The sequence below is a fragment of the Equus caballus genome, chromosome 3, assembly GCF_041296265.1.
Source record: "Equus caballus isolate H_3958 breed thoroughbred chromosome 3, TB-T2T, whole genome shotgun sequence".
Lineage (NCBI taxonomy): Eukaryota > Metazoa > Chordata > Mammalia > Perissodactyla > Equidae > Equus > Equus caballus.
In genome coordinates this window covers 113,954,270-113,979,241 of record NC_091686.1, presented here as the reverse complement: position 1 = coordinate 113,979,241, position 24,972 = coordinate 113,954,270, and the positions used below count along the sequence as shown (strand labels likewise).

Genomic DNA, 24,972 nt, shown 5'->3' with positions numbered 1-24,972 from the left:
CTTGCTTTTATCGAAGCAATCTCCAGAGATCAATGCATGAGGAATATCCTAGCCAGGATTTGCTTTTGTGGGGGTAACAGGTCCATGCTGTTACGGGTTGTAAAAATTCAAGAAGACTGGGAGAAGAGACTAAAGAACTAGGACTGAATCTCAGTTCACTTAGCCATTTGATATTGGGCAAATTCATTCACTGCAGAGTAGTAACAAAAACATGAAGACCAGATGAAGTAATTTAGATGACGGCATCATACTCAAAGTAAGGAACTGACACAGCAGTGAGCAGAGTCATAGATCAATGTCTACAGGGCCGGGAAGGAGACGCAAATAACACAGTGGGTTGGGTCAAGACCTGAGAAATTAGAGCCTGCATGCCCTACCCAAAGATGGTACCAGCTACACAGCCCCACTCAATTTATCTCCTAATTTTTAAATAATAGCGACTAACTCAGATCATTTGTTAAACTCCAAACAGAGCAGTGGACCAAATTTGGCTGCCAGTTTGCAAACATGGACTGGTAGCTTGAAGCTGTTATGCTCGAACCCCAGTTCTGCCACTTGCTAGTTGTGTTTAAACAAGGTCCACACCTTCTCTAAAGCTTACTTTCCTCATCAAAGAAATGTGGTCACAGGACAACTGCAGAGATCAGTGGTAGAGATTCACTGAGATCCAGTGCCCAGGGCCTCACCAATCAGAAGGAGGCTTGAGCAGGAGAAGGAAGTCCCCCTGCTGTGACAACATTAACCCTTTGGTTGCTGGTCTGCATGGAGGTCTGGTGGGTGGGAGATTGGCCCAACAGCTTTGACCAAAGCTCTTCATCCCGTTCTCAGTTCTCCATAGGGTTCAATAAATGACAACAGCTGTTTTTTAGGGCTCAGTTAAGGTTTGTCTCTTGTATCTGCACCTCACCATCTAGAATGGTTTTCATGCCACTTGAAACTGTGCTCTGTGTTAAGGTGGATAAATATGATAAAGACACAGGCCCTGACTCTTAGAGGATATATGACGTTCAAGTGACTCATCACAGGACAGGGCAATGTGGTTGGACATGGGCTGGTCCCTGAAGCCTGCAGAATCTTCACTGCTTGGGTTTGGCCTCCTCCATCAGGCGTCTGGCAGGAGTAACAGCAATGGTCCAGTCGACAGAAAATGCCTTCAGGGATCTCCCCTTGGACAGTCAGCCATCCTCTGACTAGCCAGGACTTTGGGATTGGGGCGGGTGACAGGCACTTGGAAATAGGGTTTTATGGGCAAAAGTAATCCATTAGTGCTTTAAAAACACATACAGTCAATTCCTGCTATTCACATAGATATAGTCTTTATAAAGTCATTCCAAAGACTAAATTAGCAAACACTGAACCATTGCTCCTAGGAGAAATACAAGCTTAGGGTCCTGCAAGCCTCTGGTCACAGCATTTTCGGTAATTATCAACATATAACCTTGCTTTACATGTGTTTCTGTTTAAAGACACTTCACTTAGTGCATATTGGTGATTCATTAACACCGAACTCATGGCCAACAGCACTATAACTCATGCCTGAACGAAGCCTATCTAACACACATATTTTCTCCATCAGGCACATCACAGTCTTTTTGCTCTTGGAAACACTAGACAGCACTTCTATGCTTGGGGATCATTTTAAACAGCAAAATCACCAACAAAAACCAAAAAGCGCAAAAAACATGGCACTAAACAGACTGCGAAAAGGATCTTTGTTTACAGTATGAGAGCTGAAAGAAGAAAGCACAGTGTGACCTTGTTTGACCTCAGCTGGGAACGTACATGCACATCTGGCGACTCCAATTTTTCACTGCTCTGTGCATGTCTAGAAATGACCATGATAGCATCATGAGTATTGATTTTGGGGTTACAGATAAATTTCCACAACTAGGTGAGTTCACAAATACAGAATCTGTGAATAATGAATCTTGACTGTACCTAGAAGTCATTCACACACTTTTATATCAGACGTAACATTTGCACTTAAACTCAGCCTGGCAGGGCTCCGGTCAAGTGAGATCAGCTCGATTTATATTTAAGACCTATACGCCCAGAGGATACCATGGTTGTCAAAAGAAAATAAAATATTCCTTCCCAGTTTGGTTTTTTTCTTTGAAAAAACGTATGCCCCAAATGGAATTATTCCTGAAACATTTTTCCAAGAGATTACATCAGCCACTTGCATATTTTAGCATTAAATTGATAGAAAATCTTCTTCCTGTTAGGGTAGACTCTCTTTCTGGAACTTTTGCTAATTGATCCTAATTCTGTCCTTGGGAACTACACAGAACAAGGTCAGCCCTCCTTCCACGTGAGGTCTCTCAAATATTTGAAGACACTACCAGTTCCTTCTTCCAAGATGGCAATTTCCCACCTTTGACGTCCCCAGGTCCTCATAATTTCCCCAATTTCACCATCTTTGTCTCTTTCTTGGAACACATTCTAATCTGTCAGAAATTAACTACCATCTCCTGCTTAGGCTCTAGAATAAAACAGGTAGCCTTAAACCCTGCTGGTAAGACAATTAATTTGTACAACTTTACTGAGGAGTAATTTGGCAATATATATGAAACTCTTTAAAATAAGCATATCCTTCCATGTCTTAAAATTTATTCTAAGGAAAGAATCATGGGAATGTGCTTAAATTTAGTCATGAGGATGTTTATTACAGGATTTTTTATTATTCCAACATACGGAAACAATCTAGATATTCTAAACATCCAAAAATAGACTAACGTTAAAGAAATTACGGCACATTCGTACAACCATTAAATACTATGTAGCCATTAAAATGACAGTGTGAACAAATCTACAGTGATTTACATAAGGATTCATATAACTGCAATAGAAAAGAAAACTATATAAGAGTGGGTATAATCTGATTACATTTTTATTAAAACATCTGTTTATTTAAAAATAGAGAAAAACATTCCCAAGAGATAAACGGTAGCTGTCTAAGGTTGATTCAATTTAAAGTGTTTCTCTTCTTCTTTACTTTTTCTACAATAAGCTATTACATTCACAATAAGGGAAAACAATTCTGTTCAGTGTTTAAAAAAATCAAAATTAGGGGCCAGCCCCGTGGCATTGTGGTCAGGTTCAGCACACTCACTTTGGTGGCCCAGGTTTGTGGGTTCAGATCCCAAGTGCGAACCTGCACCACGTCAGCCATGCTGTGGTGGCAGTGACCCACATACAAAATAGAGGAAGTTTGCCACAGATATTAGCTCAGGCCTAGTCTTCCTCAGCAAAAAAAAAAAAAAAAAAAAAAAAAAAAAAAAAATTAGAATTAAAACAACTTCTTGGTAGTTTCCTATTGCTTGCAGAAAAGAGTCCAAACACCCTGGCTTGGGTCACAAGCCTTTTTATGATCTTACCTCTTAGGTCTCATCTCCTAACAGGTCTCCTGAGCTCTTTCCACATCGGTCATAATGAACTAAATAAAATTCCCCCAATTTGTATCACTGATTTCCGCCTCACATTTTCTGCTTGAGATATCCTCTAGGTTTAGAAACTGGTTTGGGGAGATTGTCCAAAATTACCCAACTAATAAAATGGCAAAACCAGTCCAAGCAGTCTGTCTCTAAAGTCCATGCTATCTCCCCAAGACCAGAATGAAAATCCGGGATGATCAATGTGATATTTTTCTACGTATCTTTGTACCATATTTAATCTAAGCATAGGCAAGTTAGTCCATTACACTGTTTACAACATTATCTGGGGGAGAAGAAAACCCTGAGATACAGTCTTTTCCACTGACATATATAAAGAGGGCCAAAATGATTCCAAAAATGTATTTTTCCCTTTTGAAGGAATGGTCCAGGGTTTTTGGAGTAATATTTTAAGCAGACATTAAAGCCCAGTTTGCAAACACATGCCCTGTGTAGTCAGCTGGTGCTGATATAGTCTACTCTGACTTCTTCATTTCTTTCCTTATAAGAATTTAATATTGAATTTCAAAACTCAAATGGCATAAATAAATTCCAGATGTCTTCCCAAATCCTTAAATCTCACATTAGGATAAAGAGAGACATTGCTATTTATGGGTAGATGGCTACATTTTAATTTGCTGAAAGGATCTCAGAGCAATTCTTCAGCCTTTCTTCCATGAAGAAAACACATGAACTCCTCAGAGTGTCATAAGGAGCTGAGTCCTCAAGATTCACTGCCCGGCTCTTTGACATGTGCTCTGCTTTATTTCTCCTCTCAAGGGATAAAATAGCATCTTCATGAATGCAGAGGCCAGAGGCCAGGCTGCCTCGATTACAATCCAACTGAATGACTTTGGGCAAGTCACTTAATCTCTCTGGTCCTCGGTCTTCTCATCTGTAAAACAAGGATAATTATAGTACCTACCTCATAGCACTGTTGTGTAGACTAATGAGTTCATAATGAGTTAAAGTGTTAGCACAGTGCAGGCCACACAGTGAAATGTTTGCACTCATTATTGCCTAAGAGGTATGTGTATCAAGAGCTGATTTAGGAGGTCCTCAATGGCTAGGAAATTCCTTTCCTTTCTTTCCGTCCAGATAAACAGGGCTAAGTCTCCTGAAACTTAGATCAAGACTCATCCTGTGAGTGACTAACAAGCCAACTTCAGATCCCAGACCCCTCCCCACAGACTGGACCAGCCAGGACGTCCCCTATCTGAGCAGCCATTGCTGATCCTTGTCCCTGAGCCATGCCATTCCACTAATTGTGTGTCCAGGATAACTCTGCTTATGAAAATATAAAAGCTCTGCCCTCAGAGGACGGTACATGCAGTTTCACGTCTCCAATTAACTAAAGGAGATCATATCTGTAAAACACCAAAGTGTCATAATGAGTCTCAAAAAATGAAAGTTTTCTTCCTTTTTCCCCCCCACCCCTATTAATGATCGGTACCTATGTTTGCAAGAAACACTCAATTATAACCATGAAAGACTGTCATTGCCAACCTTTGACAGAGAATTTACAGTCCGCATATCCTTCAGCATCTCAGTTTCACACCTCTAGACCATGCATCAGTGCCAGATGGCAACAGGACAAACTTGGCTATTTCACACGTGACATAGCTTGTCACCTCTCAATAGCAATGAAAGCTTGCAGAAGATTTTATTGTTTACAGATCCCTTTCACGTGCATCATCTTACTTACTGTCTATATCAACTCTATAAATAGACATCATCATCATCATCATCATCATCATCATCATGATTTAGCAGTGTGGAAAACTAAATCCTAAAACATGCAGCTATAACTGACTCAATGAGAATGTGAACCTGGGTTCTCTGCCTTGAAATTTTGTGCTTTTTGCTACCAAATTTCACTGCTGAAGTTATAGGATTAAAGAATGCAAACCTTATAAGAAGCCTCATTAATTCTTTGCCTGCAACGCTTCTGTTGGATTTTCTTTTTTATTTTAAGCTTTGATTTTTCTGTTTTCTCTGCTGTTGCCATGGCTGGCAAGATTGAGCTCAGCACAGTCATTGAGCAACATTGGAGCTGTTTCTGTAGGCTACAATGATTGTGTGTTTGATGGTTGGTTTAAAAAAAAAAAAAGACATGTTTAGTTGGTATTTTATTTCAAGCAGAATTTTGTTAGATTGTAGCCAAATAATGCCTCATCTAGAAAGAAAACTGGACTATTCCAGAAAGTTTGTTCAAAAAGAAGCCAAATATTTTGAAACAATGAATTATTATACACAAATCTGAAAGTATTCCATATTGAGAATAGAACGGAAATGTGGAGTAGAGCTGTGTCAGTTAGGGAATGTGTTTGACTTCATGGAACAGAAACTCAACTTTTGGCCTAGCCGAAAAGGGATTTATGTTTCTCATCTAAAAAGTTAATTTGGAGACATGCCGTCAAGTGTTGGTAGGATGGCTTCACAATATCGTGAGACCAGGGTGCCTTCTGTCTTTCTGCTCTTCCATCTTGGTATGTGGCTCTCTTTATCATTATCACAAGGTGTCTACTCCTCCTCAGTGTCATGGCCGCACTCTGGGTGAGTGGCAAAATACAAAGAACAAAATCTAGACAGGTGACACCAGCTATCTTTCCCCTTCAGGAAGTTTCCCAGCAACCCCTTCCATCAAACTCTTCTTACATATCATTGTCCCTACCGGATGGATCACATGGCCACAGGGAGTCTGGGAAGCTGGGTATTTGCCCAGTCCCATTGCCTCCCTAAACAATTGAGCCCTCTGTTAGTAAGAAAGAAGGGCCATGTGCATATTGCAAAGCAACTAACAGAGTCACTACGAGAACTACCATTCATTGAGGGCCTGCAATGTGTTAGGCACAATCTAAGACAATGCTAAGAAAGAGAGGACACTAGGCCTGCATTAGACATAAAGAAAGTGATATCCAGGGAGATGTAAAGTGTGAAATGACATCCACTTTTCTCAGAAGATCACTATGTCGCTTTTTCTCATGTAATAATGCCTGGCACAGAATAGACACTCAAAAATGGTTTCAAATGTTTCCCTTCTCTTTATCCTGTCTCTCAAATGAAATTAGAGATGCAACACCAGTCTTCACTTGGAATGTCTTTATATTTGCATTGCCTAATTAATCTTGTTATGATCCAACTATGGCTACTGTTCTGGGCAGCGTATCCATATCCCCCAATGCCTGGCAAGCATAGCACCATTGACTTTATTAGATCATGTCAAATCTTGCCTGCTTGCTATGTTCCTGGTTTGGTTTGGTTTTTATCAGCCTCTTCATAGTGCTTGGCACTTAGTAGGAACTCAATGATATGTGTTGAATGAATGAATCTGAACCTCACCATTTACTGGCTATGTGATTGTGGGCAAGTTTCATAACCTTCCATGGCAAGAATAAAATAAATGTGTGTTGTTAAAAGCCACTGAAATTTGGGAGTTGTTTATTATGCTGTACATTACAGCTGCAAGAGCTGATCACTACAGTCTGTCACCACATAGTGGGAGAGGGAAATTAACGGAAAAGAGATACTCCCTGGATAATGCCAAAAATATTTACTATAGAATGGTATCCATGCTGTAACAAGACACATTGTTTCTCTAGCATTTGTTAAAATTAAAGACAATCCTGAATTTTAATAAGCTCACGTATAATGAATATAAAAAAGGGCACACAAACTTCTCCAAGCATACTCTAAGGGTTTTAGAGCATGTATAGAATGCCACCATGGAAAAGAAATGTTTTCTGGGCAACCATCATTCTGTTGAATCAGTGGGCAAGCACACTGAATGCCAACAATAAAAGAAAATACCCATAATGCTTATCTCACGGACACAGCTGCATTAAAAACATGTTGGATTTGAGTTATGGGAAACAATTAAACAACCTCTTTGTACAGAGAGTAGAATGGGCAAAGAGTCTCTCCTTTGTGAGGAAAAATTGCATCTCGATTGTCAGTGCAAACCAAAGCTGGAGTAAATTTGGAAATCTGATGTACGATCTCCTGGAGCTTTATCCTGACAAAAATGTAAATACACACCAGGGTAGAATGAAGTTTTCCATCTTGCTTTACACACTCATGTATCTGACTTCCCTCCATGAAACACCCAGTGAAACAGGAATATTGGAAGCAATAAGCAGATGTCTGGTACCTTATGTAAGTCCATACATAGGATGCAAGCCACGACTTAGTGTTTTTTTCAAGGCAGTTGTTAGACAGCAAATGGTAGCTCTCAAGAGGTTTCTTTTTTTCAGGCAGCACAAAAAATTGGAAATGTATTTGTGTACCTTAGAATCAAACGGACCTTGATTTGAATCCGAGGTCTGCTATCTAATAAATGTGCAACATTAGGCATACTACTTACCACCATTGAGTTTTTTCCTTATCTGTAAAGTGGAAATAATACTTAAGTTGAACCAAGTGAAATTGCCATATTTGTAGTCAAAATAAGTCAAATATTGGCAATTTCATATGGTTTAACCTACATCTGTTTCACAGAACTGAGTCCAGAATAGGAGAATAAATCCAGGTATGTCTGCTAGTCAGAACTCTCTTGCTACACATGACAGGCACTCAACTCAAGCTAGCTTAAGAAAAAAGGGAATGCATTAGCTCATGTAATCAGTCAGTCTAGGAATGGTGTTAGCATCATGCATGGCAGGATCTAGGGCCTCAAATGATGCTCTGGATCCTCTCTCTCACTTTCTCTTTCTCTGCTGCCTCACTTCCTTCTGTGTCTGTTGACTTTGTCATGCAATGGACAGGAGGGCCAATGATAGTCTTCATTAGAAGCAAAAGGGACTTCTCTTTCCCAAAGTCTGTCTTTTTGGGTTACATGCTCACCCCTCAAGTACCCACCATTTGCAGATATGTCATATGGCCTACTATGCTTGGCTCAGCCTGGTTGACTTTCTCGCCTCAGGGGAGGCAGCAGGAGTGAAGGGAACTAAACATGATAGACCAGTTAGAACCACATAAGATAGGGAAGGAGTTACCCAAAGAATGTCGGGGTGCTAGGCAGGCGGAAAAAAAGGTGTTCACTATAGCATGTACAACACTTAAACACAGATCCTGCCACACAAAAGATGGCTAAAATTAGCTGAAGAGTTTCCTACACAATACTCAAAGGACATGAGAAATAAGATTTACTGTTTCACCCAAGGATAAGGTGAAGAGTTTTTCTCAATCTGCCCAGGACCTTCCTGATGTTGGTACTGTAAGTCTCATGCCCTGCAAAACTCCTCAGTCCCAGGCAAATCATCTTGGTTTGTCTGGACTATCCTGATTTTGAAATGAAAAGCCCCACATCTGGGGAATCTCTTCAGACCCAGGCAAACCAGGACAGCTGTTCACCCTACCCAAAGATGGCACTTATAAGTGTACATCTTAGCTGCAGTTGAGGTCTTGTTAAGTCAGTTTATTAGTTACTGCATCAATAGAAAAGTGATGTGATATGGTATAGCCAAAACTCTATAGAGTCCCATAGAAAAAATGCATAGACCACGTCTGTTTCATGTTGAGTTACAGGATCTGTCCCTCGGCTTTGCCTTTCCCTCTACTTTCTTTGTTTTTGTTTCACTGTCTTTCTTTCTCTCTTTTTATCTTTCCCCCCCTTCTCTCCTCCTCTCCCTCCCTCCCTCCCTTCCTTCCTTGCTTCCTTCCTTCCTTCTGATCTTCCTTCCTTCTCTCTCTTATTTTCTTCTTTCTCTTTCACTTTTTGTTTGGCAACATATTTACCTTTCAAATAACATGTGACTTAGACTGTGTTTGCAATCTTCGAAGGAGCTGGTATGTGTTGTTCGACTAAAATAAGCCAGCCTCAGTAAATGCATGTATCCTGGATAATCCACCAAGTAAAAGAAAACTTAGCTGTTGATTAGAACAAGAAGTGTAGGTGCTATCGCTGTGGGTTTGCTGAGACAGCATGGTCATGATGCTAAGCATGAAGAATGAAAAAAGGGAGGGGAAGAAAAGCAAAAAATATGGTGATGATTGTGAAATGAGAACATTGGATATTGGAAGGGCTTGAGATTGAGTTCTTTGGAGGGACATTGTGGTTTAACTGTTTACATAAGGGTTGCATTTACTAATAAGGGAAATTCCTGAGATTTAGGATCTCTTTCTTCTTTTGAATCAATATTATCATTAATTAAGCAATGTAAACCAGGAAATCCTTCTTGGGTACAAGCTATGCTTTGAAGCCAGGCCTGCATTTGAATGTTTTCAATCAAATCTTAAAATAAAATTAGAAAGAAAGCAATTTCTAGTCTTCAAAGGAGAGCTATCATTGGGGAAAACAGAGTCTTCCGAATTATACTTTTAAGAGTGATGTGAATGTTGTTTTCCATTATTAAAGTGCTAAAGTTCTAAAGAATTAACTCCACCTTGGAGGTAAATCCAAATGCTGTCTCATGACAAAGTTTCCATCCACAAGTCAGGGTCATATACTTGGGACTTCCACTACATTTGAGTTTTCCAAAGATCAGCATTCACATCATTTCCACAATTTTTGTCATTACATAGTACCACCTGTGCCATTTATTTACCTAGTATGTTCCTAGAAATTGACTTTTTAAATTAGATAAACTAAGCTGATGCAGCCAATGCAGCTTATTAATGCTCATGCATAGCAGTGTCTAGAGGACTCATGCTGACGCTCAGACCCTAATGTTTTTTAAACCTTTGTAGGAAGAAAAGTATTGTCACCCACAAGAAAAGCAGTATACTATGGTGGCATTGAGGAAAGGCTTGGTTCTTATCTTGATTCTACCTTTTGATGGCCTTGAGATTTTGAATAAGTGACTTCAATTTTCTACCCATATGGTTGTGAGGATTAATTAAAACAATGCTTAGAAAGAATCAATGAATGGTGCTAGCCCATAACAAATGTTAGCCAGGATTCTCTTCTTAGTCCATTAGTAGAGAGAGGGAAGATTTGCATAGTCCTGTAGGGCAGACAGTTCATTTATTCTGTGAAAGCTAAATAAATGGGGGATGTAATGCCACAATCACCTTCTGAACTATGTGATTTCAGGATATTACCTTACCTTAGGGGAAATAAAGTTAAAAAAAAAAAGTTAAATTGAGACAGAGAGCATCTCTGCAGACTGCAGAACTTTCAGAACTATGTCTTACTGGGAAGGGACAAAGGAAAGGACATGTCCTAGTGTTTGTTTCTAAACTGGCTTCCCCCAGACCAAATTTTTATCACTGTGGCAAGTCAGAGGTAAAAATCAGAATGGAAAAAGGATATGTTTTACCAAGATTTTGTGAGTCCTTCTGCAGGCTAGGTTGATTAAGGGCCCAAGTGAGAAAACACCACCCAAAGTTAGGAAGAGACTAGTCTCCCCTTGCTCTGCAGAAAAGCCAACATAATTTTGCTATCACAAGGATTTTAATTGATTTTTAACATTCTATTCTCTGATTATTTTTGGTATATTATAAAGCTATTTTTAGTGTATTTTTTTTTATCTGGCAACCATATTGAACATACGTTATTTTTAATAGCCTTTTAAAATTTGCTTGCATTGTTTAGGTATACAATTGTGCTATCTGTCAATAACTCTAACTTTGCTTCCTCCAATCTAATTCCTATTCCTCTTATTTTGTGTTTCCTGTCTTATCACATGTAAATTATTTTACCATCATTTAGGATTAAATATTTTAAATGATTAAAATAGTATTACATTTTTGATCCACCAGGTTAAGGATGACTTTGAGAATGTAACAACTAAAAGCTCAACAAATACGTAAAAGTCTGTTGCAGTAATTTATATGCAATGTGACAAAGACAATAGATAAAAACAGGAAAAATATCAATGAGCAATATTTTAATTAAATGAATGAACATAATAGAATGTAAGTAACAAAACTTGACTGCAAGGTTTCAAATGGGAGATAACACCAGGAAATTATCAATCATATCAGTCAGAATTGAGTTAGGAAAATGAAAATCACTCTAGGAACGGATTTAAGATGAGGAATCAAAGCCTTAAATAACCGTTGAAAGAAATATGGAGAACCTATACGTGGGATCAAATTGCATTGAACTACACAACAGGCAAATGAAGCCACGCAAAAACTGGTGAATGTGTGCTGTAATCTACTTAATACTATTGTGCCGATGTCAGTTTTTAGTTTTGATATCATATTACAGTGATATAAGATGTCACCATTGAGGGAAGCTGGCTTTTTGTTTCATTTGGGGTGTTTTTTGCAACTTCCTGTGAGTATATAATTATTTCTAAGTAAAAAAGTTTTTTTTTTAAAGGGGGCTATGGAACCAACAGTTGGAGAAAACTCACACTGTTTTGCTGGAAACTTAGAAGTGCAGGCTTGCTGGGAAGTCACACTAGAGTTTGTGATTCCAGGATCTCACCCTGAAGCTCCTGCAATTCTTGCATCACTTGACTGCCCTCATTCTGACTGCAATTGCCACTAAAGAATGTCCTGTCATTCTTTTCTGCCCTTCACATCCCTGTGAGTGCCATTGGTTGACTCTAACAGGGGACCCTGACTACGAGGGGCTCTGGGAAATGTAGTTCCAGGCTTCCAATCCCTGACCTATAAGAGAGAGAGTAGAAAGGTCAAGGGACAATGCTGAGCTATAAACATATATCCCAGCTCACTGATATTTGACAGATACTATCAATTTATAACCTAGCCTGTGAAAAAGGGATTGGAAGAAGGAAATTAATCAAAATTTTTAGTTTATACATAAGAAAAATTTACAAATAATTCAATTTCCCAGCATAGTTCTTTCATCTAATATTCTAGCTATCTTCGCCCAAAAGAATTTATAATAGGCAAATTTTCTTAGGATTTTTCCAGTTTATAAAACAATTCCACATGAACTCATTGGCCAGCCAAACAATGCTAAGAAATAGATAATAATGAAAACATTTAATACTTCTCTAGCATTTTCATGTATATTATCACATTTACTTGCAACCCACCAACAAGATTGTGTTCCTTATAGTTCTCCAAACACAACACGTTGTCTTTCCATGTCTTTGCATGTGTGGTTCCTTTAGCTGAGAATGTCTTTCCCTGGTAAGAATTCCTCCTGGCAGGCCCTCAACCTCCATACATCTTGTTCCATCAGAGTCTTGCTTCATCTCTTTCCTGAAAGAGACTGAGGCTGATGGGATGTGAACAGACAGCCCCATGGCCAAGCTGTGCTGCCCTTGCAGGAGTCCAGGGGTTGACCAGCAGGCCAGCAGATGTGACCCAAGATCTGTTCCTCAGCTGCCTCTACTTATTCCAGGAACTTCATCCTTGATTAGCCAAATCTAGTACTCTTATGGAAAATAGAAAGAAGAATAAATTCAGTGGTAAACAGGGGACTTAATAAAGAGACCCCTGAGACTGAGCTCTTGGGCATATGTTTGCCAGTCACACTACCGCAAATGAGTCTTGGGGCTCCTTTCTGCTACTATTTATTTTCCCTGATTCACCTTTTTCCTCTCCCCACTTCCTTCCCTGTAGGTTCTCATGTTAGTGGTCTAATGGCTGGAGGTACGTCAGTGGTCAAAACATCCCTGCCCTCAAGGAGCTTAAAAACCAATGAGGAAGGCAAACATCATGCCAATGATCTTAGAAATATGTAAATACTGTAACAGCTACTACAGCTATGAAACAGCATTTATGAAGTTTTACAGAAGAAAAATATGTATGAAGGGCTGGTAGAGTATAGGATAAGAGAGAGCAATGGAGAGCGAGGGCACGTGGGGCAAAGAAGCTTCACTGAGGAAGGAACATGAGTTAAATTTGAACTGGTGAGGGGGGCTTAACGTTAAGAGTCTAGGAGGAAAGCAGGGAGAGGACGTGGTGAGCTGACTCTCCACAGCTGTCAGCCTAAACTCAGTGGGGACCCAGAGGGAAACCACAGAGCTTCCCTCTAATCCTTTTCCCTTCTCATAATGCTCTGGGTAACAACGTCCTGATGCAAGGCAACCGAGCTGAGAATTAGCAGGAAGGAAACGTCGAGGTTCATGGCTCAGAATCTAGGACAGAGGGAGAGGAAGAGGCAGACTGTGTCATGGAAAGAGCATGGTTCTGGTTATCACAGTTTATATTTAGACACTGCCACTTATTAGCTTTGGGAACTTGGAAAAGTCAATAGCAACCTCTCAAAGTTGTTATGAAGATTTAATGAGAAAAGGAACAAGTAGGGCTTTATACCCAGTAAGTACTCAGTAAACATTAGCTCTCTTTTCTCATTTTTCCGGGTTTGCCATGGACTGAATCGTGTCCCCCCAAAATCCATATGTTGAATCCCTAACATATAGGGGCCCCGTGACTGTATCTGGATATGTTGTCTTTAGCAGGTAATTAAGGTTAAATGAGGTCATAAGGGTGGTGCCCTGATCCAATAGGACCGTGGTCTTGTCAGGAGAGGAAGAGAGAAAGGGAGAGCTCTCTCCCTCTCTTCACCATGTGGAGACACAGCCAGGGGCGTCCGTCTACAAGTCAAGGAAAGGGCTGTCACTAGGATTCTAGTGACCGTGCTGGCCCTCTGATCTCAGACTTTTACTCTCAAGAACTGTGAAAAAATATTTCTGTTGTTTAAGCTACTAATCTTTGATATTTTGTTATGGCAGCCCTAGCAGCCTAAGACAAGGCTCAACTAGAAAGTTGCTCTTACAGATGAGAGAGTACAAATCTTAACTGCAAGGACATTTAAACAATGACTTTATGAAAGGACAAAGGAAGTGAGTGGAATAATCAAACACAAGCTGGATTTGGGGCTTAAGTGTTTTCAAAAGTGAGGCTGATCTCAATTCCCTCGGTAGTGGGTTGTGACTACTTCCAGGATAAAGACAGCCTCATCTGTGTCAGAATGCTACAGATGCTTTTCTATGTGGTTGAGCAAAATGTTTTCTCCTTTTTTTCTTTCTGACTGTTTCATGAGAAACGGAAGGAGACTTAAACTCTAAGAAAGAAAACTAGTAGTGGTCAGCATGGGGAGATGAGCGCCAGGAGATGAGATAACAAGGGAAGAAAGGGGAAATGGGGAAAAAAGGCCAAGATCCCTGGCACTAAGGGGTCTGAGCTGATGCCACAGATGAAAAAAAGAAGTGGTAGTGGTATCATCCATCAACAATGTTTCCTGTGGAAATGCTGTGCTGGATGCTGGAAGATACTACTTTACAATGTCAAAGCCTGCAAATGTGGGTAAGCCCTCTCTCAATGAAGACTTCATTTGGTCCTCACCACAGCAAAAGGAGCATGACACAGCATGACATGGATTATATCCCCAGGAGGAAACTGTGGTTTGGAATGTTTAAATGGGATTCCCTTAGCTGGTAGATATTAGAGGCAGCGGCCAAGCTCTCTGGTTCCAGACCTGGTGTCCTTTCTATGGCAAATGTCAAAACATGCTCTACCTTTTCATCTGATCTTGACCTGGTCTTCCAAGGTCAAAAGTTTTCTCCAGGTCCCATCCCTTCCCTGACCAATATTCTCCTTCTCCCCCAAAAGTCACTGGATGGCTTCTTCCAGCACAGAAAACAATATCAAATGGAATATGAGAATGGAAAGGAGAAGAGAAGCATGTAAATTGGGCTGTGTTGACAAAATTACATCATATGGTTTACTTGCTTTGATCCTTGATGAAGCTCATTCACAGAGATCACCATACTGTATGACCAAGCAAGGATGGCAATTATGATTCTCCTTTTGCAGCTGTGAGACTTAGAAATATTAAGAATCTCATCCAGTGACATGTAGCCTAAACACCAAGAACCAGATCTCAAATCTTTGTGTCAATCTTCACCTCCCTGTAGGGAACAGACAGCCAGGAGGATATTTGGTTCCAATTCTTGCACTAACCAGCTATGTGATTCTGGTCAAGGCTTGTAAGCTCTGGGCTTCATTTCCTTCCATTGTAAACTGGAGAGGCTGAACTGCATGGCCTCTAAGAACATTCTCTAAAGTGGCTGGTAAGAAAGCAATCACAACATGCTTTGAAAACCAGTCAAAGGTGCCCTGATTTCCCCCGGCAAGAAAAATGAGAAGACATTCAACTTGAATTTCACGCTTCTAAAACAAATATTGTCCAGACTCTTTGCGCTGTTTCCTGAATACAATTCAGAGAGCGCGCCAACAGATAGAGGAGGATATTTATTTTTGTTCGTGTGGTCAACAAATACTTTTTTCAGGCTTAATCAAACCATTAGGAAGTCTGTGTAGGCCAGGGCGTCATTGCACGTCATGGGTCTTGCGTGCTCCCTCTCTCCCAGCCACTGCTCAAGGCCTGGGAGAATGTTTTTGAAACGAATCAGGAAATTACTTATCAATCTGAAGCCCCAAAGAGTTATGAGCACTCCTTGCTGCCAAAGGGAGGGGGATTTCAAGTGAAAGCTTCACATCTGTGCGCAGTAGGGTTCTAAGACTCCAGCTGTTGGAAAGTCTTGCGAGCAATGTAAGTAAACAGTCCTCTCTCCCTATCGAAGTAAACTTCTTCAGGCTTTTTTTCTCCCAGAGATGAGTCTTTTGGCTCAGGTTGGTGTTACTCTTTCCCTGTTCTTCTATGAGGTGTGGGGGTGTTTACTGACTGGGGCTTACTCAATGAAACATCTCCTCTGGGGGATGAACACAAGAGAGAAAGCGAAAGTCAGTGGTCAGAATCGGCTTTGCCTGGGAAGGGTTAGTTTTGAAAACAGTCCTGGACTTAGCGATTACGCTCTTTAATAGCTATAGATCCATATTCAAGAGGAGCCTGAGGCCAACATGGACATTGTGGGGGTAAACAGAAGGGGCTCCGTAGCCTCACTCTGAAAAACAGAATTGTCATGTAGTCTGCACCTATGTGATTCAAGTTTAAGGTGTTTCTTTCATTTTGATATAATGTAGGATTTTAGTAGAGGAAAAAGAAAACATTAAAGCTAATACTGTTCTGTGGAGATTTCCTTGCAGTAGTATAAATCTTGTGCTTATTTTATTTTTGGTTAAGAGTGCTGATTCATTTACTGTTTATTTTATTAAGCAAACGTGTTTGTCACTCCACGTGGCTGTGCGGGGATAAAGCATTCATTGCGATATAAGAATGTAAACCTCTAGACTGTGTTGGCAAAACTATGGGTTTGTATTAACAGTAACTATAGGAATGGATTGCATAATTTCATAAATAATGCATTGTACTGGAGTATGTTTCTTTTACAGGTATTTTAAATCAGATTGTGGTTAAGGACTAGGAAGTAATTGCAGAGATATAGATAGGAATATAGGAAATAGTTTTGTTTCAATCACCCTTTGTTCTGTGAGACACTGCAGCTTCCCCAGGAACTCGAGTGTCCTTTTCCAGGGTCCCTCATCAAGAGCCCTACGGCTGCAGGGAACTTGTGTCCCGAGATCTCACACTCTGCCCCATCTTCAAACTACGCATCTCCCAATATGTCCTGATTCCTGACTCGAATAAGGAGCCTTGCGTCCCCAGCCTGCGTTGAGTTCTCCAGACTCCCTGGAAAGCTCCCAAATCACAATAATAATTGCCCTTAACTCTAGTTGATATCTAGTTGATATCTAGTTGATATCTAGTTCCTTTCTTCTCTTTGAATAATTTTGCTTCACACTTTGATGTCCTGTGACGATAAAACTGGTCTTGTTCCTAATATTTTAGTAATTGTCAGCACGTGTGTAAGGTGGCTTAGAGGGTCAGGAGGCTCCAGGTAGAAAGAGATTTCAGTTACTGGGAATTTATAACAGGCTGTTTCCTATGTAGCCCTCCATTAAGTAACTCATCTCTACCTTTTGTATGGGGTGATCTCTAACCTTTCACGTTTACTTAATAAATATACTGGCATACCTCCTTTTATTGCGCTTTGTTCTAGTGCAGATATTTTACAAGACCCTCCACCAACAAAAAGATCATGACCTGCTGAAGGCTCAAATGATGGTTAGCATTTTTTAGCAATAAATATTCTTTAACTAAAGTATGTAGATTTTTTTAGACATAATGCTCTTGCACACTTAATAGACTGCAATATAGTATACAGTATTACAGTATAGTATAAACATAACTTTTACATGCACTGGGAAACCAAACAATTCGTTTGACTCGCTTTATTGTGCCATTCGCTTTATTGCGGTGGTCTGGAACCAAATCTGCAATATCTCCAAGGTATGCCTGTATATTGTATTCCTAATGTGCTGAAAGCAATAAAAACAAAATGTAAGACAATGCTCCCCTTCTAGTATAAATATGTTTGTAGTTTATGCACCCAAGAGAGTTTTCATTTTCGTGGACAATAACAGCGTCTGGGCGGTGGCAGTTGGACATGTGTGGTGCAATGGATCATAAAACAGAGGGATACACGTTTGGAATGTGAAAGGAAATTATTCAAATATTGGAAGACATTTACTGAGCATTTGCCATGTGCTTGGCCCTCTGCTTGCCATGCCTCATGTGGTCTTCGGAGCAGGCGGCTCACTGGTTAGGAGAAGTGGCTCTGCAACCAGAGCACCTGGATCCACAACCCAGTTGGCCTCCGTGAGATCCACAGTTGGTTACTTAACTCCTCTGGGCCTCAGTTTGCTTACTATGAAATAAAGGAAAAAACAGCAGGGTTCATGTAAAGATTGAGAGTTAATGTAGGTAAAGTGTTGTTTTTGTCTCTCATATAGGAGAAATTGAGGCTAGAGATAACTAAGGAACTTGCCTACAGCCACACAGGCGATGGGATTTGGAAGCAAATGATCTGGCTTTATCATAGTGGAGAAAGGCCACATTTTCAACCGCCACCTCCTTCCCTTGTTGTTCCGTCTTTCACATGCATTCCTTTATCCAGCTCTCACAATGGCCTTCTAGGTAAAAGTTATTGACCATTGACCATGCAGATTTCAGACAAGGAATCTGAAGCTCAATGATGTGAAGTAACTCCCCCAAAGTCACACACGCAGAAATCAGCAGGGCTGGGAGCTAATCAGAGGTTATCTAGTTCCAAGGTCTGCGCTTTGTTCAGAACCCCACACTCTTGAACGGTTGGGCCTATACTGCCCCCTGCAGAAAAGAGGGAGGTAGCAAAGGACGCTAAGCTCATCATCAATTAGGTCCTCACTCTGTCTGGCCCAGGGCCTCATTAATTAAAGCAGGTACCTGGAACCCTTTGTTAGTAATTCTCCAGAGGGTTTGAATGTGCATCAAAGTTTGATAGTCACTCTTTTCAGCATGTCCTGTTATCTTGGAAAAAGTGTAGGTTGCTGTGTCCCACCTGAAGTAGGTAAAAAGTTCGGTTAAGGACAAAAGATCGGAAATTTTCTCCCATTCAAATTTTTGGATTACCCTGTGGTCAGAATCAACACTATTTCAGAGTTATTTACTGTCTTGTTTATATCCCAGCGCTTTCTTCATCTTTTGGCACATGTCACTTTCTAAGCCTGTGACCATCTGAACTTTTTGTCATCAACCCCTTTGATTGCATCAGGCTTCGATGATCAGCAGATGAGTAGATTTCTTTCCCTTTGTAGACTTTTTGTTATAAATCAGTACAACTCAGTGGAATTCATCACCACAGTAGAATAAAGTGAGCTATCATATCTGTAATATGAGACATTCCCTCAGTAAACTTTACACAGAAAAACCAGCAACATAAAGCATGGACTGTGTTGAATAAAACATAGTCAGATTGATTTCTCTGAAGACTACTGCAACATAGATAGATATAAGCCAACAGGGGCATGCCAAAACATGTACTGGGAACTCGAGATGCCTCAGAAAGAGGTCACGGAGGGTGTGGTGGAACAGGAACCACTAAACTTTGGAAATAATTTCTTGTGGTGGCAAGTGTCAGGATTTGAGGTGAAATATTTCTGGCTTTGAATTCTGGCTTCACCACTTTCTCTCTGTAAGATTTAAAGCATGTCACTTACCTCTCAAGCGTATGCAACAGACATAAATAACTCTGCGTAGCACCTAGAGTAATAAGTGCCCAACACACGGGAGTTCGTTTCCTCCTTAACTGTGGTCCATCCAATCCACAAATATTTATTGAGCACCTACTATGAGCCAAGCATTATTCCAGATATGGCAGCAAACAAGAGCCGTAGTCTTGCTTTCATACCTTAGAGAGGAAACAATAGAATCATGACCAGAATGTATCTTTGGAGACTGATAAGTGCTACAAAGAAAATAAAATGTGGTAATGAGATAGAGTGCACAGCAGGCACAGGAAGAGGATACTTCTTTAGCTAAGGTGGTCAGGGATCGCCTCATCGAGGAATTGTCATTTAGCACAGACTTGAATCAAAAGAAAAACACAAAAGCCGTGGTTAAGCCACTGACTAACCACGTAACACCAGATGAGTCATAGAAACTTTAGGCCTCGTTTTCATCACCCGTAAACTGCAGAGCTGGAGGAAGTCTATGGGGCTACTTTTAGCCCAAAAAGTCTTTTCTGTCATTTTCTTTCCTTGTCTTAGTATCATATGCCATCAGTAATTGTATGAAAAGAAGAAAAAAAAATCTCTGAGTCAAACTATACTACATTCATTCCATTTTCTGGGATTTTTTTTTTTTTTCAAAATATTCTTCCTCATCAAAGATAAGTTAGTTGGTCCTAAGTGAATGAAGATTAATTAAAGATTCGTTTTAAAAAGTTCAAATCATCACAATTCCTAGGGATTACATTGTTGGAGAAGACAAGAACCACTGCATGGCAGATTTTTAGGGATGAATTGTGCAGCTTCACAATGACTTCATGTGTGGCTTCGAGTCTGAAATCCTACATATATTAGTGGAGCCAACGTGCAAAGCTGCCAGAAATCAGTCGAGCCAACACTCTATCAGCCAAGAGTCCTGTGTACAGCTTTAAAAAAAACAATCCAAGGTCTGAAATGTTTCCTTTCTTAAAATGGTGCGGCAGATCTCACTTGGGTCTGAGACCGCGCCTATTCAATGTGAAGGTCGCAACGCAGATAGCTTATACCAGAGGAGTCTTTGTCTTTCAATCAGCCAAATACTTGTGGCCAGAATATTCTTGGCTGTAACAATCCAGATGATTGTCTCATTACTCCATTTTGCCTTTATCACCATAGTGTAAACCTCAGTTATGGATCTATAATCTAGGAGGAGAATTTTGCATGCACAGCAACATAAAATGCACGCGTCAATGTTTTTGATTTTCAAATGCTGAGATTTTTTTGCTTAATTTATAAAAATGCTGTATCTCCAAATTGCAAACATGTTTTTAAAAATTGTTTTGGAAGCAAGGTCCAAAGACACAATCCAAGAAGTAAAAGATAAGAGCAAAGAGGATGAGATAAGGACCTTGGAGTTAATTAGCTGGTAGTAGAGAGAGTTGGGGGGCAATTCAGTAATGTTCCCTGGGGCTCTAAAGCTGTTTCACCCAGAGAATGGTGGTGAGCTGCTGTCCAGTGGGGAGAGTAGGGGAGGACAAGGGAACTGCTACTGTGAGCTTACTTTTATGCAAATTATATTCCCAGCATTTTACATACATGAGCTACTCACCATGACCCTAGTGTAGTGTGGCTACTACTCTGCTTATTTTTACAGATGAGGAACTGAGGCTCAGTGCAGTTAAGTAACAAGGAAGTTCGCCAGCTAGGAAGTGGCAGAACTAGAACTTGAACCCAGGACTGCCCTATTCCACAACCCACTAACGTTCCGCTCTACCACTCTGCCTTAGAAGGATAATGAGGTTTTTTTCCCACATGCAACACACATCCTATTTAAGTAAAAAGAGAATTTACTGCGAGTTTTTAAATGTCAAAATGACCTCCTGAGGGAAGAGGCTGAGGAATTGTCTTCTTTGGAGGTCTATTAAAACCAGATCGGTTATCATATACATGTGGTGTGTCATGAGTAGGGTCCTTCCCCAAGGTGAAAAGATAGACAAAATGATTCCTCAAAGTCTTCTCTAGTTTTTCCAACCAAAGGCCAAGTCTACATCTAAGCAAGGCAAAATGGTGGTGACGTGTCGAATCCAGCCGTCCTACTGTCCCTCCCTGACTCCATGCCGGTCACTTTGGCTGAAGTGATCTCCAGACTTTCTGGAAGAAACATAGTCACTCAGATCACAGGCTCTGCTGGCCATTTTCCCACAACCAGGGAGGGGACACAAATCTGTTCCAGTTTGTGCCCAACCAGATGAACATTGTACCAATGAATCTATTGCCTAATTTGATGGCTGTACTTCCAATGTTTCAGAACTATAAATCTGGACCAAAATGGCTTAAAAATGGAACACTGTTAGAAAATAAGAATGTCTTTAAAAATTCTAGCTATCTTGTGTATAAGTTAGGATTGTATTTGCCTGTGAGTATCGGAAAGCCCAGTTCCTTTCACACGTAAGGGGTTTATTTTTCTCGTATAACAAGAAACCCAGAGGTAAGTGACCCGAAGGTAGTGCAGCAATTCAAAGATGTCACCAGGAAACCAGGCTGCCTCTATCTTCCTGCTTCACCAGCGTTAGCAAGTGGCTTTCATTCCTGCCATGGAAAAACAACTGCTGTACCTCCAGGTGTTGAGTTCATATTCCAGGCAGGAAGGTAAAAGCCTTCTCCTTGTCAAACTTTGCCTTTTTATTTGAGAAGAGAAATTCTTCTGGGACTTTCCTTGTGCATCTTATTGGCCAAACTAGCTGCAAGGGAATTTGGAAGTTTGTGTATTCTGCTTTCCAATCTTTAATACAGAAAAAGGCAAGGGAGAAGTGCATTGGGATGAGTGTTGAGTGAGTCAAACTACAGTACTTGTCAAAATATGCCATAAATTCCTATTTCTGAAAGCAATAAATTTGGAATTTGATACATTACATAAATAAGACTACATTACATAAACATTTTCTAGCTGCATCTATTCTAATACTTAATTGTGAATATGATAATAGTTCTAAACCAAGACATAAGGGATAGGTAGAGAGAGGATTCTACCTGAAGTAGCACAGAGTAATGGAAAGAAGTGCTCTGGATGTCAGATCAAGGTCTGAATTCCAGCTCTATAACTAAATAGATGTGGGATGTCTCTGGATCTCAATCTCTTTATTTTTAAAATAGGAGTAATAATAGTTACCCATAGAATTGCTTTAGACTTAAATTAAATACCACATAAAGAGTCTGACACATAACGGGCATTCGAGGAAGAGTAGTTCTCATCTCTCTCGCTTTGCACCTTTTATTCAGCAAGTGCGTAAACCTTCATGAAACCCAACTCAGCCAAGAGCTGACAGTTGAAGAATCAACTCTTTGATTGCAAGAAATTAGGACAAATCCACTGAATGGTGTGTAGCCTTTCTCTATCAATGCATGCCAAGATTCTTTCATTTTGGGCTTCATCACATTATCTTAGCAAACCAGACAAAAATGTCTAAGCGATTTTGTTTTCCAAACTGCGCCGTACTCTTCAAAGTGCCATCTGGTTGTGACTTGTTACAAAACAGAGTCAACAGAGCCATTTGGTGACATTTTAAAAAGTGACTTCAATGTTTGTTACCAAGGAATATAATTCCTAGAATTTGTGCAATTTGTTCTGTGTTGTTGAGATGTGAAATAAAGCCTTCACAGAGACTTTCAGCTGTTTCAACACATTATCCTCATCTTAACCCATGAAGCCAGGTTTTGAATTGGGTTTCTTTCCATTTTAATTACCTTCCCATGTCACTCCCACTTTTCCAGTCAAAGACAGATGCTTAAAGCTTATCACCTGATAGTCGCCATTGCAAAATTAAAAAGAGAAATCGAAACAAACAGAAAGAGTCTGCAGATTCACAGAGTCAAAATCTATCCATCAGCCAAAATCTCATTTTCACATTATGGTAAGGTGAAAAAATGATAGAACGCAATTCAAAGCCATGGTTCTTGTGCCTGTATGAATTCTGTGATCTTTAGCAAACCATTTAACCTTATTCTCTCAATCCTTACCTGGAAAAAGGAATGAACATACATGCCCCTTCCATCTCACCTTGTAAATATGGAGATCATTGAGATAGCATACTATTTTGGTATTTCCCATCTCTAGTAGTACAATCTGCACCATGTTGTGGGACATAATAAATCCCATAACCTTTTCAGACTTCCATCTGACTTCTCTCTTTGTTTTTATAGCCAAACTTTCTTGACAAGAGGGCATTGCTCTTCCTTCACTCTGTCCTCCATATCCTGAGTCTGAATTCAGCCAGTTCTTCTTGGTTTCTAACCAATTCTAGCTGTTTAGACTAAATATCTAGCTCTCTGCAGGTTGCCACCTTTTTCTGGCCTGAATGCAGCCAAACTCATATCATATTCAATGAATATATTTATTTATTTATTAGACCAGGAGCGATCCAAACAGACAAAAATCCCTGCCTTCCTGGAGATTATGTTTCATTCCTCTGGCCTCAGCTCACCAGCCTGGGCATACTGATAAAGACACCCAAAGGTCAACAATCTAATGTCATGCTCTCTCCTCTCACTGAGCTCCTTCTCCCAAGTGTTTCTAGGCTGTGCCCACATGTGCTTATGAATTCTTATGCAACAGTCATTGTGCAAATTGTAGTCCAAATCATAGTCCACTCTGTAAATCATGGACCTTAATGGTGTCCATCTTGAGAATGGTAACATTTATATGAAGGATACAATCTTCTGTTTTCCCCAAAGTTGATCATCTTCGTGCAACCAGAGAGTTGCTAAGTTCTAGGCAGAGAGGAAGAGAAAGCCACCTCCCTACCTTAAGTCACCTGGCCCCAAAGTAGTTGTGCTGATACCCAGAGCTTTAAGTCTTTACTGGAAATATCTTCTTGAAAAGTTTTCCTGGAAACATTCCTTTCAGCATCTGACATTAATAACTCTCTCCATAAAGCCTCGAAACCAGTCATTGGGCAGGGAACAGAAACGATTTATATTCTCCACTCTATCCCCTTCCCCATTCACATACTTGTGCACAGACATTTCTCCTGCCTCTCACTCTTAATGGTCAGTCTCCAGTTTCTAATTGGCCTGAAGTGGAACACTCTGGAACCCAATGAAATCTGGAAAATCTATCTAAAGTTTTGACCTTTCTAACTGGTGTAGTTTGGAAATACTCCTTACTACCGCCTCCTGAGCACAGGATGGCCAGGCACAGCTGAATGCTTTCGGGTAGCAGTTGCTGAAGCATACCTGGAAAGAGCTGATTTGCTTTCTTCATCCCTTTTTGGTCTACAAGATGCCTTTATCCTAGAAAGCCCATTTTCCTTGGAAGAACAGAGATGCATGGTGGTTAGAGGTGGGTCAAGGGAGCCAAGTCAAGGTTATTTCAGGATAGAAGAGACTTGAACATTTGTACAGGTTAAGAGCAATCAGCCCATGGTGGACATTGAAGATACCAGAGAATCAGAGAAAGTGACTGAGCCAGGTAATCTACGAGAGGCAAGAGGTGGAGCAAAACAACCACCCAGGGCGAGGGCTTGGTCTTGAACAAGCCTGGGTCCTGACTCACACCTGTGTCGGTTGAGACAGGCAGGACGCAAGTGACGATGGATGGGAATGTGGATAAATTAAGGATAGTAGGGAAACTGAGGGAATCATGATGCTGCTCTCTGTTTTTCTCTAGGAGGTTAGAACTGGGATC

At 40.4% G+C, this 24,972-nt stretch overlaps 1 protein-coding gene across 3 annotated transcripts in view; it reads left to right on the top strand.

Annotated features, from left to right (window-relative positions):
- Positions 1–24,972, top strand: part of C1QTNF7 (C1q and TNF related 7) — a 100,553-nt gene that overhangs the window by 17,025 nt on the left and 58,556 nt on the right. Inside the window, exon 1 of one of the 3 annotated variants that reach the window (XM_014738513.3) lies at positions 15,605–15,855. The exons of the other annotated variants lie outside the window; for them this stretch is intronic. The gene's annotated coding sequence lies outside the window, so the exon portion shown is untranslated. Of the gene's footprint in view, positions 1–15,604; positions 15,856–24,972 lie in introns of those variants that run through there. 3 annotated transcript variants of the gene reach the window in all.